Source organism: Glandiceps talaboti, chromosome 13, assembly GCF_964340395.1.
Source record: "Glandiceps talaboti chromosome 13, keGlaTala1.1, whole genome shotgun sequence".
In the NCBI taxonomy this organism is placed as follows: domain Eukaryota; kingdom Metazoa; phylum Hemichordata; class Enteropneusta; family Spengelidae; genus Glandiceps; species Glandiceps talaboti.
The window spans coordinates 9,563,190-9,576,821 of NC_135561.1; positions in this window are offsets into that span (position 1 = coordinate 9,563,190).

A 13,632-nucleotide genomic window follows, 5' to 3' on the forward strand; every position below is an offset into this window, starting at 1 on the left:
TATTTCAATGATATTTAATAAAGCTTTATTGCGCTGGCTGTTATGAAAGATTACTGCATTCATTAATTTCTCTTTTTTAGAATATTAAATTTGAATTATTAACCAATACAATTCTCAAGACCTCCTTCTCATACTAAAAGTGCAGATCGTATTCAAATCATCTATGTATAGGGCCATGAATTATGAACTTGTAAATTGTTCATTCTGTATAGATGATTGATTAATTGATTTTTAGAGATTGATAAACAATCGTGGTTCTGAAATCCTGGTAGGTCCTAACAGGGAAAACTCGGGCTTGTACAAACTGGCATATTTGTCTAAACAATGTTACCATAACTTTGAAGTACAACGCGTTGAGAACTAATGCGTATTTTACCTCCTTAGCATCCTTCAACAAGCCTATTATAATAATAGTTTTGTGTATATTAGTGATACCTGTAGCTATGACAATCGTTTTCATCAATACGTATCTATGGCAACGAAACTTGCCGCATCACATGTACTAAATCTAGACATATGGTATGCATATAATGACCTTTGCAATAAACAACGATTCAGCAAATCATAACGAATTCCAATAAAATCGAATATCAGCCTGTTTACTATAATAGGTCATTTCATGAATAATAAACAATTAATCCATGACCCATTTATATAATCGCCTACAGCTGTGGTGTTGATTTCATATTACAAGAATGCACCTCCAGCCTTCAGGGGATGAACTAGTTTTAATCAGTATGATTGATGTCTTTGTGTGTGACGTGACGTGTGTACGGCAGAAAATATTAATGATGCCTGCATTTCGATATATTGATTAAATATGAATTTGCGTTATCGTTTATCCATGTTTTAATAAAGCGAGGCTCCTACATGAGTGTGTGTATGTATGTATGTATGTATGTATGTGTGCATAAATATGTATATATATTATCTATCTCTCTCTCTCTCTCTCTCTCTCTCTCTCTCTCTCTCTCTCTCTCTATATATATATATATATATATATGTATATATATATATATATATATATAATTCGGTGAGTATCAATCTGCTAAGACAGAGCTCTATACCGCAGTGGCAGAGCGTAATAGTTTTGGTAGTTATATATATATATATATATATATATATATATATATATATATATATATATATATATATATATATATATATATATAATTATAAGCAGACGGCGATACATATACCACTTTCTTACACTATGATTGATGTCTTTGTGTGTGACGTGACGTGTGTACGGCAGAAAATATTAATGATGCCTGCATTTCGATATATTGATTAAATATGAATTTGCGTTATCGTTTATCCATGTTTTAATAAAGCGAGGCTCCTACATGAGTGTGTGTATGTATGTATGTATGTATGTATGTGTGCATAAATATGTATATATATTATCTATCTATCTCTCTCTCTCTCTCTCTCTCTCTCTCTATATATATATATATATATATATATATATATATATATGTATATATATATATATATATATATATATATATATATATATATATATATATATATATATATATATATATATATATAACTCGGTGAGTATCAATCTGCTAAGACAGAGCTCTATACCGCAGTGGCAGAGCGTAATAGTTTTGGTAGTTATATATATATATATATATATATATATATATATATATATATATATATATATATATATATATATATATATATATATATATATATATATATATATATATATATATATATAATTATAAGCAGACGGCGATACATATACCACTTTCTTACACTTACAGTTGTAATGATCGCTGTAGCCCACATCATCAAGTGTAGATTAGATGGTGGCAACCTTTCCCTGTTCGTATGACTTATATTTCAACTAGTAGGTGATCTGTTTTGTGCAGGGTGTCTCTACTTTGTGGTATAGTCGAAATTACTAAAATCTTTCGCAAGAATTCAGTCTATCAGCTTGTTCCTAACTGTTAACGCTCACGACTTTTATCTTAATCGACTTTGACAACATATATATCATTTTTTTTAAACAATCTAGGGAACCGCAAAACACACTACTTAGCGTCTAATTAGATATTGAGGTCTGTAGTAAAATACACTCTCTCACATTACTGTCAAATGATAGTTACATGGTCATATCTAAACAAAATAATAAAAAAATGTTTGTTTCCGATAACATGACTTAAAGAAAATAGGGTAGGTAGGTCGGATTTTTATTTTATTTTATTTCGTCGTCGTCGTCGTCGTCGTCGTTGTTGTTGTTGTTGTTGTTGTTGTTGTTGTCGTCGTCGTCGTCGACGTCGTCGAGAAATTGCTTCAAGTCTAAGATATGATACTTGTTGGTCGTAATACTTATGTGATGGTTTGATGAGGTGTAAAAGTAGTAAATGTAGACAATCGTACGTGATTCAGACCAACACAATATGCAGACTGTTTTGTTCATCCCACAATCTTAAAATACATGGTTTCTCTGCAATGGGATTATAACAATTCGACCAGAGATACTTTGGCAAAACAAATTACATGGAAATAGAAGTAACTTCTCAGGATATTTACCTTTTTGAATGGTAAAAAATGTTAAGGGATGGTAGCTGAATTTAGGGTCGGTCGGGTTATCGGAAATACATAGGTTTTTTTTTTATTTGACCTTAGAAAGCGGCAGCCAAACAGTCAAATTTCAATATATCTGTTCTTTATTTTATAACATACAATACAGTTTTTCATATGTTAGAGTCATCAAGTCCTGTGTATGGACATTACCATCAGTACGGCGATTACAAATTTAAAAAAAAATACTTTTACAAGATTTACACATCTAATATTTTTGGAACATAGAATTTACGTTAAAAATATTTCCATATTATTTTTGCTACATCTGCGGCTGCTTTTTATACTATCCTTAGCAACTAAATCAGCAAGGTATGTTAGACATACACTCAATGATATTAGATAAATTGTATCACTAAAACTTAAAAGTTAAATGTCTTAAATTCCATACGTATAAGAATGTTGATCGCATGCATGCTAATGTAATATGAAACTGTGTCCACATTTGTTCTAACTCATATTTTTAATAAAATGACAAAACCTGTGGCCCTTCCCTCTTTTTATCTGGACAATCCAATATCGGTTACTCAGATGAACGCTTAATTAAGACATGATACACAAGCTTGCGTTTTAAAATGAGATGCTTTATTCACAATTGAAGGTTTTGCAGAGAAGTTGGTCTCTAGCTATACAAATGCAATGTTTAAAGTTTAATAACAGCCGACATCAGCGTATAAACTACTATGTGTTATTTTGACTTTAAATGCGTATTAGTCCAATGGGAATTGTTAGAAGTGTATCTTTCCATTACAGAGGGGGATGGAGCAATTTATAACAACATCAAAATCAATTACAGATAAAATTGTTCATCAAAGACGTGCACGTTATGTACCATATTAAAGTGTTTGTCCTACTTAGACGCATAGAAAAATGGGTCAGAGATATTTATATTGCTTTTAAGAGTTGACGGAAATTAATTAATGTGGTTCGTATGAAATCAACGGAATCGAAGAACAATATTAAATGGGTAGTATGTGAGAAAATATATACGGGATTTTGTTACTGAGTAAACAGGAGATGAAACAAGTATAACTAGTACATTAATAAATGAAGGTAATGGGTGGTGGTGGTGCACGGGTCTGTCAGAGAACGCGACTACAGTTAAACCTGTGCAATTTGAGCGACTGAAGAGATTGACGGAAAACTATTTGTGTTGTCATGGTAACCATGATGCGGCGGATTCTGAATAAGTGTTGTGTTTAAGGGAATTTATAATCAGGTCGTCGATCGAATCACCTATCATTGACAGAGATTTTTTTGGGGGAAACAGTCCAATTCAGAAAAGGCGATTTCCTAACAGGTTTTGTACTTATGGTGTTCGAATAGACTGTCTGTGTAGTGAAAGGAGACAGTGTTCATCATCACGCACGTGCTTCTCAATTCAAACTACAAGGAAATCTCGTACGTCAGCCGTTCGGTATTTCGCATCTATCAACTTTATGATACATATGGGATAATTAATAACTACGTAGCATGGACACATTAATTGCATGAGATCCAGTAATTCGGGTTTTTCAACCACGCAACAACTTTAGCTGGTTGTAACTGTTGGAAGAAAACGGTTATAGCGAGTCGTTGGATTCATCAACTGGTTTATTGAACGAAGAAATTATTAAATACAGGTAAGTAAATACCAACCACGTATTAGTGCTCAACTTTAAAAATGTGCATAGATGACGTTGATGTTATCTAAGGGGTCAAAGTGACGTGTAACTTTGTAGTTCTTGGTGGTTACTGTTTTCCTAAAATTCAAATATCCTTACTTTTAAATTATTGCAAATTTAAGCATTTTGAATCGTATTTAGCAATTTGTAGAGCTCGCAGCTAGAAATGCGAGCTTAGAAATCGTTAATCGTTACAATAACATGGAATATTTAGGTTTGATACTATAATATTTGAAAACATACCACTTTGTCGATTATTAAGCCCTTTCGTGCGTACTTGGAGACATGATGATCGAAAGCTTAGAGAGTAACCTGCTGAAAATCTGCACGTTGCAGATTTGAACCGCACTGCCACTGTTTTTTTAAATGGCTAAATTCGTTGGACAAGATTGTGCCTCAGTCAACCTAGCTGTATAATTGGTTACCAGGTAAAATAGTGGTTGTAATGTTAATTTTGTAATCACATGCGCTTAATGAGGCTGCAATAGATTGTATGCTCGCAATCGCAAGGGATGTGACTAAGTATAAAGAAGGATAGTTATGCCGTATAGGTCCGTGCCATGTACATGTAACGTGCTTTGACCACAGTATATATATATATATATATATATATATATATATATATATATATATATATATATATATATATATATATATATATATATATATATATATATATATATATAGGTCCGTGCCATGAACATGTAACGCGCTTTGACCACAGTCTGTATATATATATATATATATATATATATATATATATATATATATATATATATATATATATATATATATATATATATATATATATATATGTATATATATATATATATATATATATATATATATATATATATATATAATGTTACAAAAGTTTAATATATATATATATCCAATAGAACGTAATTCTATCTATCATACACGACATTGAGTTTTTCGGTTACTAATTTCAATGTGTATTGTATTTGTTTATTTCAAAATGGGAGTATCGCCCTTATTGTGACTTAGTTACCGACCGTGTCGTTCTAGTATGTCTATATCACGTAAAAGAAATTGTAAATTCCTTCAATTCAAAATTACAATCACGTTGGTGTTAGTACTGCATGTAAATATTTCTGACGTAGAAATAGAACCGTTGGAATAGTAGCTGGAACAACGTATAGAAACATTATGACGAGATAACAGTATTGTTACAAAAGTTTAATATAAATTTACCAATTTTGTTCACATTTGTTAATTGGCCGACATCATTATGCGAAGTGATTCACAGTCAGTCGTGCGTATTTAGAACTGAACGGCTGTGCGTCGTATGTAAAGGACACGACTGGTACTTTAATATATATTTTGTGAAGAGCCGACGTTGGAGACCCATATCTACACATGAAATAATAAAACAGCTATAACATTTTGACTCTTAGAAGTGAGCTGTTTTTCAGTTGGATTTAATTTTGTTCTTCACAATTGTTCTACTTTAAATTAGGGACTGAAATCTTGTAAAAACCTGTCTGTTATTATTCTGCATATTCGTAATTAAGATATTAACGTAAACATCTCATTCGTAAAAGCACAAACAAAATGAGCACCAATCATTAAACAACATTAACCAATTTGTCTATTTTCCATGTTTCTGTTGTAGATAGATTCTTCAAGTGCTTTGTTGGTGTTGTGACACTTTTGTAACATAAAGCTTTTAAGGCCTTGATTGTGCATGTATTTGCCTGGGGGTGTTATGCATATACAAGCGGCACCTTCTAGCTCTGTTGAATCAGGATATGGTTAGTAGTCAGACTGTCTATACGGTTTTTTAAGAATGGTTAACGTTAGATGGATCGGACGAGCATTGACTGCGTCCATAATGAGTACTACGCTTCATGGCTTGGACATGTTGAAAAACATTAAAATGTATGGTTCCACTTGAGGAAGAAAAATTGTGAAGAACAAACTAAAATCGAACTGATCTTGGTTCTACTATGCAATGTAACCAGTTCGATTCAACATCACAGTCTCTTTAATTTAGTTTCACATCCAATGTTGGTGTCATACATGTATGTATGTATGTATGTATGTATGTATGTATGTATGTATGTATGTATGTACTACACTTTGTTCAAAGCGCTTTGCAATTGTTACATTAGACAATTATTAAAATACAATATCAGGAAACACCATAAACTATTTTTTCCATAGCTGTGAGCTGAAATTGCTAGTTATATCTGTTTAGATTTAACTACAAATAAATAATGTTATTTTTTTATATGGTCTTTACATCAATTTTCTAGGTTTGAAAGTTTCACTTTGTACTTTGTATAATAATATAGATGAGAAAAAATAATAAATATCGTTATATAAAGATTGTTTACTGTCTTCATCAGTTGTACTAGACTTGTTCTTTTGAATATTATGTATCAAAAGTGTCGGATAAGCTTGGTACCTGTAATAGAATCTACCACCAAGGTGTGTCATAAACATAAAACTTTTTGATTTCTTGGTCAAAACCATAACTTCCACTCCAAGCGCTTCACATGCATTACTATAGGCGCGCGAGAAATTAAGTCGACCGCCTTGTTATATTTCGACCCTGTAGATAAAATGCTATTGCAGGTAATGAGAATTGGAATACATTTATGTGAATTTGAGATTGTGATAATCTGGCAAAATTAGAAATGATACTGATATTTACCCTCTCCATGTTATTTTGGCACACAAATATTAACAAGTTGTACAAATCGCTGATGAACAGTACGTTTGTTATCAGTATTGTAGTTAACGTCAACAATGTCGTTATTAGGGGTACTAGATTTTTTCCTCTACCCATTTAACATTCTGTTGATACATTTGTTTTGCCAACGTTTGTCATTATAAAAATGTATTATCTAAGACATTGCACTGTACTATGCAAGGCAATGTAATATTGCTTACAGCTTTACTGATATCGTCTAAGATCTGCTTAAATGTAGCTTAACATTAAAGATGTTTTCCTGATCAAAATTCATACGTTGACGTATAATCCTATTGCTCGAAGCAATAATCTTTAATTACAGATATAATTTTCATTTATAAAGTGTAAAGCGCAGTGGTGTTAGTACAAACATAACATGATATAGATATTGCTGCTCACGCAAGAAATGACATGCCATTTGAAATTAATACAGTAATCTCTACTGAGCCATCCAAATTTTAATGAAACAGTAATACAATTCGACGTTCCACTAATAATAATTCATAGGTTTAGAAGGATAATTCTGCTTCCTGTTTTTGAATCAAAGGCCCGTTGTTGCGTTTTAATCCTTGGGTTAAAATTGTGACGTTTGCCTCTTTATATTTACATATAGAAGGTTATCTCGTTCTACAATCTTACCAAAGCTTACTGTCACATGAATGGGAAGTTTGCTTTGATTTTCCTATTATCTGTATACAATCAAAACATTCATATCATGAAGAATATCATTACTACTATATATATATATATATATATATATATATATATATATATATATATATATATACATATATATATATATATATATATATATATATATATATATATACATATATATATATATATATATAATTCATCGCTTGGAATGTTCTCACATTAGATAAAATATTAAACAGTAGACAGCGTTGCGAGGGTGCTGCATTGTTTGTGGGTATCCTGACTGACATGCGGTACATAAATTGTTATAGTCGACTATAACTATGAACAAGTGCCATACACTAAGATGAAGGCTGTGATAAGTCATCATAGAGTGCATTGTTAGGTCTTTACTTTTCCAATCATTTTGTAGCATCTGAGTAGTTTGTCTGATATATGTAAATGTCCAAATACGCCATGCGGCCATTACACTGAGAATTGTTATTTACGGCAAAGTGCCCTTAAACATCATTTTACGGCGAGACAATTTATCATACCATCCGTTTATACAGTATGGGTGTCAGTAATGTCTGCTACACGATTAAAATAAGTTGTATTCTCACGTCAATGATATCCGATTGCAAATGAAATATCTGCTCTCATTAGGATGCAAAACTCAACCTTTAACCTTTAACCTATAAGTTACCTGTATTAAGACAACATTTCAGTTCACCAACTATATGAATGTCCATGCGTATAAGTTGTAAATGGATATCGTTAAAGGGGAATTCTACTCCGCTACAGAATATAGTCATGACCTCCTAAAGTCTTACTTCCTTCAGATAAATAGACATGTATATTCAGTGTGCAACTGATAAATATTCATGTCTTGCTAAATCCATAACTGAAAGAACAATAGAGGTGAAACTGGGATTGATATTGATGTTCCTTGGCAACCAAGTGAAGGTTATGTGATGTAAAATCATCAAATGACTCTTCAGAATTCAAAGTATATAAAAAAAAAATGTATTTCCTTGAGTGAAGGTCTTCCCTAAATAGCTATAGGTCTTTATTTAGTCTGTTTCCTCCCTTTAGAAGGTCTATATTTAACCATATAATTCAGAAGAAGAAAGTTTAACTATGTTCAAAGAAAAAACGATCTGTCTTGAGGTTTACGAAGCAATTTTTAACAATTTAGCTTAAAAGTAGTCTGAAGAAAGTCTCATAAACAATGTTTGTATATAAACTGTGTATCTTACAACAGAAATGTAATTTATTCACACATTAATAACATTACATACTCTGGCGAGATCTATCAACACGTCCGCCTAGTGGGCAGGAAGATCCATCAATCATGTGTTCGTTAATTTAAACATGATATAAAAGTTTATTCCAATGACAAGTCATAATTTAGATTGAAAGAGAATTCATAACTTTATAATAATGAGAAACTGCAAGTCAACCGAGACCGGGGGACAGTCGTGTGATATAACCACTTAAGGCTTTAAGTATATTCTTTCTATACTAAATTACGGGCCATCATTCACCATTAGATGTCCATAGAGGAAAAGGGAAAGAAATAGTTTAGCTAAAGTGCATTGAATAGTGTGTAGTAACAGCATTCTCTTTGAAGTGTCCGATGATGTAATGATATATGGCAGCATCTTATGAGTGTGTTTGGAAGAAAGGGAACATTTTAAGTATCCATTCAACATCATTAGGGTACATCAAATAGGTGTTTGTCGTCACACTGTGCTACGCTCGAGCTCCCTCAACAAGCGATGGGACAATTGTTTACATTATCAACATTCTTGCCACAAAAATTACGTGATTTACCCTGGCAATCATTATCGTAAACTTTCTCTGATGTTACGTTCTTTTGTTTGTTTTCAGTCTAATTGTATATGGGTATACACTTGGTATGTTTGAACCAGCACTAGCTGCAACTGGGGCATATTTTTGTCAAACCAAAATTTGGCCAATTTCATATAAACGACATTGTCAGTTAGTAATTGATATTGTCTGTAGGTGGTGTACGTAGTGGCAAGTTTATCTTGAGAGAAAACTCGGTTTTGAACCTGTTCCCATGTTAAAACTGTAGCAGTTGTAACAGGAATATCATTTTCTATCAGACATCCACAATATATTCACTACAAATTGTTAAAATACCAATACATAGACATTGTACATTTTCATCTCTGAATGATATTATCCATACGTAGTATTGAAACCGGTTTTAATCCTGATCGCCGTTGAATGCGCTGATTTTTAGATGCGCAACTAATAATCAATTTGATTAGATCTGAGTTATCGCGTTTACAGTTACAAGAAATACATTTGCCGATGTTGCAATATTGTACAGTGTACGATATTACGATATTGTACATATTAACAAAACAATCTCTTAATATGTTGAAGCAAGTGCAGCTTTAAGCTTTTTTCTCATTTATACTACCGCATTCAGCTAAAGTTGATATTAATACTTCCAGTAAAATTTTCATTTTGCTATCTATTACAGGTTATTACAGATAATATATTTAGGATGTCCAAGCTGATCTCGAGAGGGCGTACACAGTCGAAAGGTTTCTTTTATCACTTTAGTATTTTCTTTTGTATTCAGTTCATATACGTCGGAGCAAGTAAGTACCTTATAATTCTTTACAGAAAATTCGACTATATGATCGTTGAAGTAAATTTTTTCAATCGTGATATTTAACATTCGTGTTGTTAACGGTTTTGATATTTGCTATCCATCACTCGCTTCTGATTAATATAATCATTGTTTGAAGAAGATTTTAAATATATTTCTTGTCGTTAGGTGAAATGCCACGATTTAACTTTTACAGTGAATATATATACATGGGTAATATGTACTAGGATAACAAAGTTTTGCATATTGTGTGGATAGCTTAATGTGTTATAGGTAGTACTCATTTTCAGTCATTTTATCATCATTTCATTAAATGCAAACTCACCACACGGCGACATACATTTCACGAGAAAATCCACGAAGGCCTCAAATGCATAAACCAACAGCGCCAGCAATGGTGAATATGGTATCATGTTGTGTTTTATTTTGTGAAAGTGAAGCAGTGTTGATTTCGTCTGCTTTTTTAAAAACTAATCCCGTTGAATTACAGAAGAAGGAAAATGTTTTGACAGTAAACATCGAAGATAACTCAATGTAATTGATTGGGGTTTGATAAGTAAAATGCAATAGCAAATTACGATTCCATAATACTTGCTTTCACGTTTGCCTAGAATTTCAATTCAAATGTTAACCTTGAATATCACAGATATTTGTTGTGTACAGACATATTCGCAGGAAATTAGAAAAATCGTTATGCACGACTACGTCAAAACTTACTTGTACATATGTTATTTTGTCATAATGTGAATTGTTGTGCCGACAATAGGCAGTGTTGCATACCTCCCACAATGTGGCTTAAGGGTGTAATTCAACGACGCTCAGAAGCGTTTACCAGATTTATTGTAATTTAATTCTTTATGGTTTATAGTTTTCGAAGTTAAGTCCTTACTTTGATACGAAAAATAGACAATCTCACTCTCACTCTTACCCTCTATAAAAGAATTGCTTCAGCAATACAGAACCATTAGACAATGTACCATAACAAATATAAACAGACAGATCGGCCATTGTGGGCGCTGTCTAATCTCCTTTCCCCAAAAATTAGGGGAAGCTGATAAGCTCGGACCGATGACGTCATTATAGTCTATGAGGAGTACAGTTTGAGGCGTATGAGGGCACTAGAATGTCTAAGTTATGTCGTTATTCATTATACTTTGTTTAGTAAGATTAACCATGTAATAAGTACAATGTGTGTTATGTGTCTTGATGTGCGAGTTGTATGCCTGTGTGTTTTGTGTCTGTGTCTGTGGCATTTCAGTCATAATTTTCACATTTAGATATTGTAACACACATCTTTCTATATCAATCGATGCCTACGATACAATCACGTTGTGAGAAAAGCAACCCGGTGATACCGTATACATTGTACACCAATTTATTTGAAATATGAGCGTTAAGATCAGAACGAATGACACAATACAATTTCCATTATAAAAATAGCATACGCAGAAATCGGCACTTTTCAAAGTTCAATGTTTTCGGAGTGCTGCTGTGCAAACACAATTGTTAACACGTATTATCACTTTACTAAGTAAATGTGAAAAGGTACCGATATGAGCTATTTATGATTAAAAATAGCACTATTTTAATGTTTCAATATTATATTTCTATATACTATAATATAAGTAGTTTGACCTTTGAAATGTGATACAACAAAATAAAGCAGGTATCATCATGTTCGTTTTGAAAACTGGGTTTGATAGCGTATAATAGATTGCGCCGTGAACAATATATATATATATATATATATATATATATATATATATATATATATATATATATATATATATATATATATATATATATATATATATATATATATATTAAATACTAGAAGAACTGTTGGACTTGATGTAAGTCGTTACAGCATTGATGAACATTGGATGTAACAGTGGTAAAAAACATCCTATTACAATATGTTTTGAAATGTTACGTCTGACGCAATACGTGGAATTCCTCCAATAAAATCGTATACGCAGCTCTAATTATGATTTCACCGGGAACAAATATTAGTTTGACATAGGTGCATAGAGTAAGGAACCATGGTGTATTACTCTAAATGATCACAAATAATTAATATAGATTAGCTGATGACCACACACACACACACACACATACATACATACATACATACATACATACATACATACATACATACATACATACATACATACATACGTACATACATACATACATACATACGTACGTGCGTACGTACGTACAAACGCACACATGAATGTACAGTCCGATAGATAGAGAGACAGACAGGCAGGCAAACCGTTCTAAAAAAAATTAAAGTAGTCTTCCACCCGAGGATGCGTAATATCAAAATAACAAACCAATATATCAGACATACATTTATACTTACAATATGTATTACAATGACGGCAGAATTTGTTGCCAACAAAAGTTACTGATATTTTGTTTATGGGGCATTATATATGCTGTACACAATATACCGTATGCTATGCTTCGGGCCAATGCTATCAAAAAGATCAGAGACAAAATTATCAGTTTTGCGGCATGTACCAAAGGGAAGAACAAGGTCATTACCATGGAAACACATTGTTTCTAAACAAAAACATATTGAACTGCATATCAATAAGGTGCCGATGTTGTGATGTATTTATCGAGATGACAACCCTCCCTTTTATGTGTGCACAAATATTTGGTGACAATATACTCAAAATACACTTTCACAGGCTTGCGTGAACATTGTCACCTATGGCTGTCCCTGAAAGTACCATGAATAAAGTATCACGTTTGACAATTAGTTGTTCTGCACAGTTGATTTTAAATATAGATTAAAAGGACACAAGCTGAGTTTACACATAATTTGGCGTACTTTGAACTGCATATTTAAAAGGTATATTGTACATACTGAAGTATACTTAACCAGTACTTGCAATTGACTGAACTCAATCCCGGTATTAATATATAACCCCCCATACTTTATCCGATGACATAATTTATCATACGTATAAAAACTTGTTCAGGAAATCCATACTGTGCAATCAACTATTCTGAGAATGTCAGAAGACAGTCGTAATGCTATACAAGACATTCATTGACATTATTATTAACCTATTCCTGCAATGTAGTTTTATTTGAAGTATTTTCACTCGAGAGAAAAAAGAGCACAAACTTAGCTTGTGCCATTTTAAATTAAAGTCAACTATTCTGACTGCCACAGTAAATAGACAGTGTTAATTTAACCTGCAACATCAATGCCACTTTACTTTCTTAAGTAAACTATATTTTACTCCAATACTGAAAGTAATGAATTCGAAGTAAAGGTTTTGCTGCAAAACCATTTAAAGTTCATTTTAGTTCTGGGGTAAAAATGATGTGTTATTGACTTC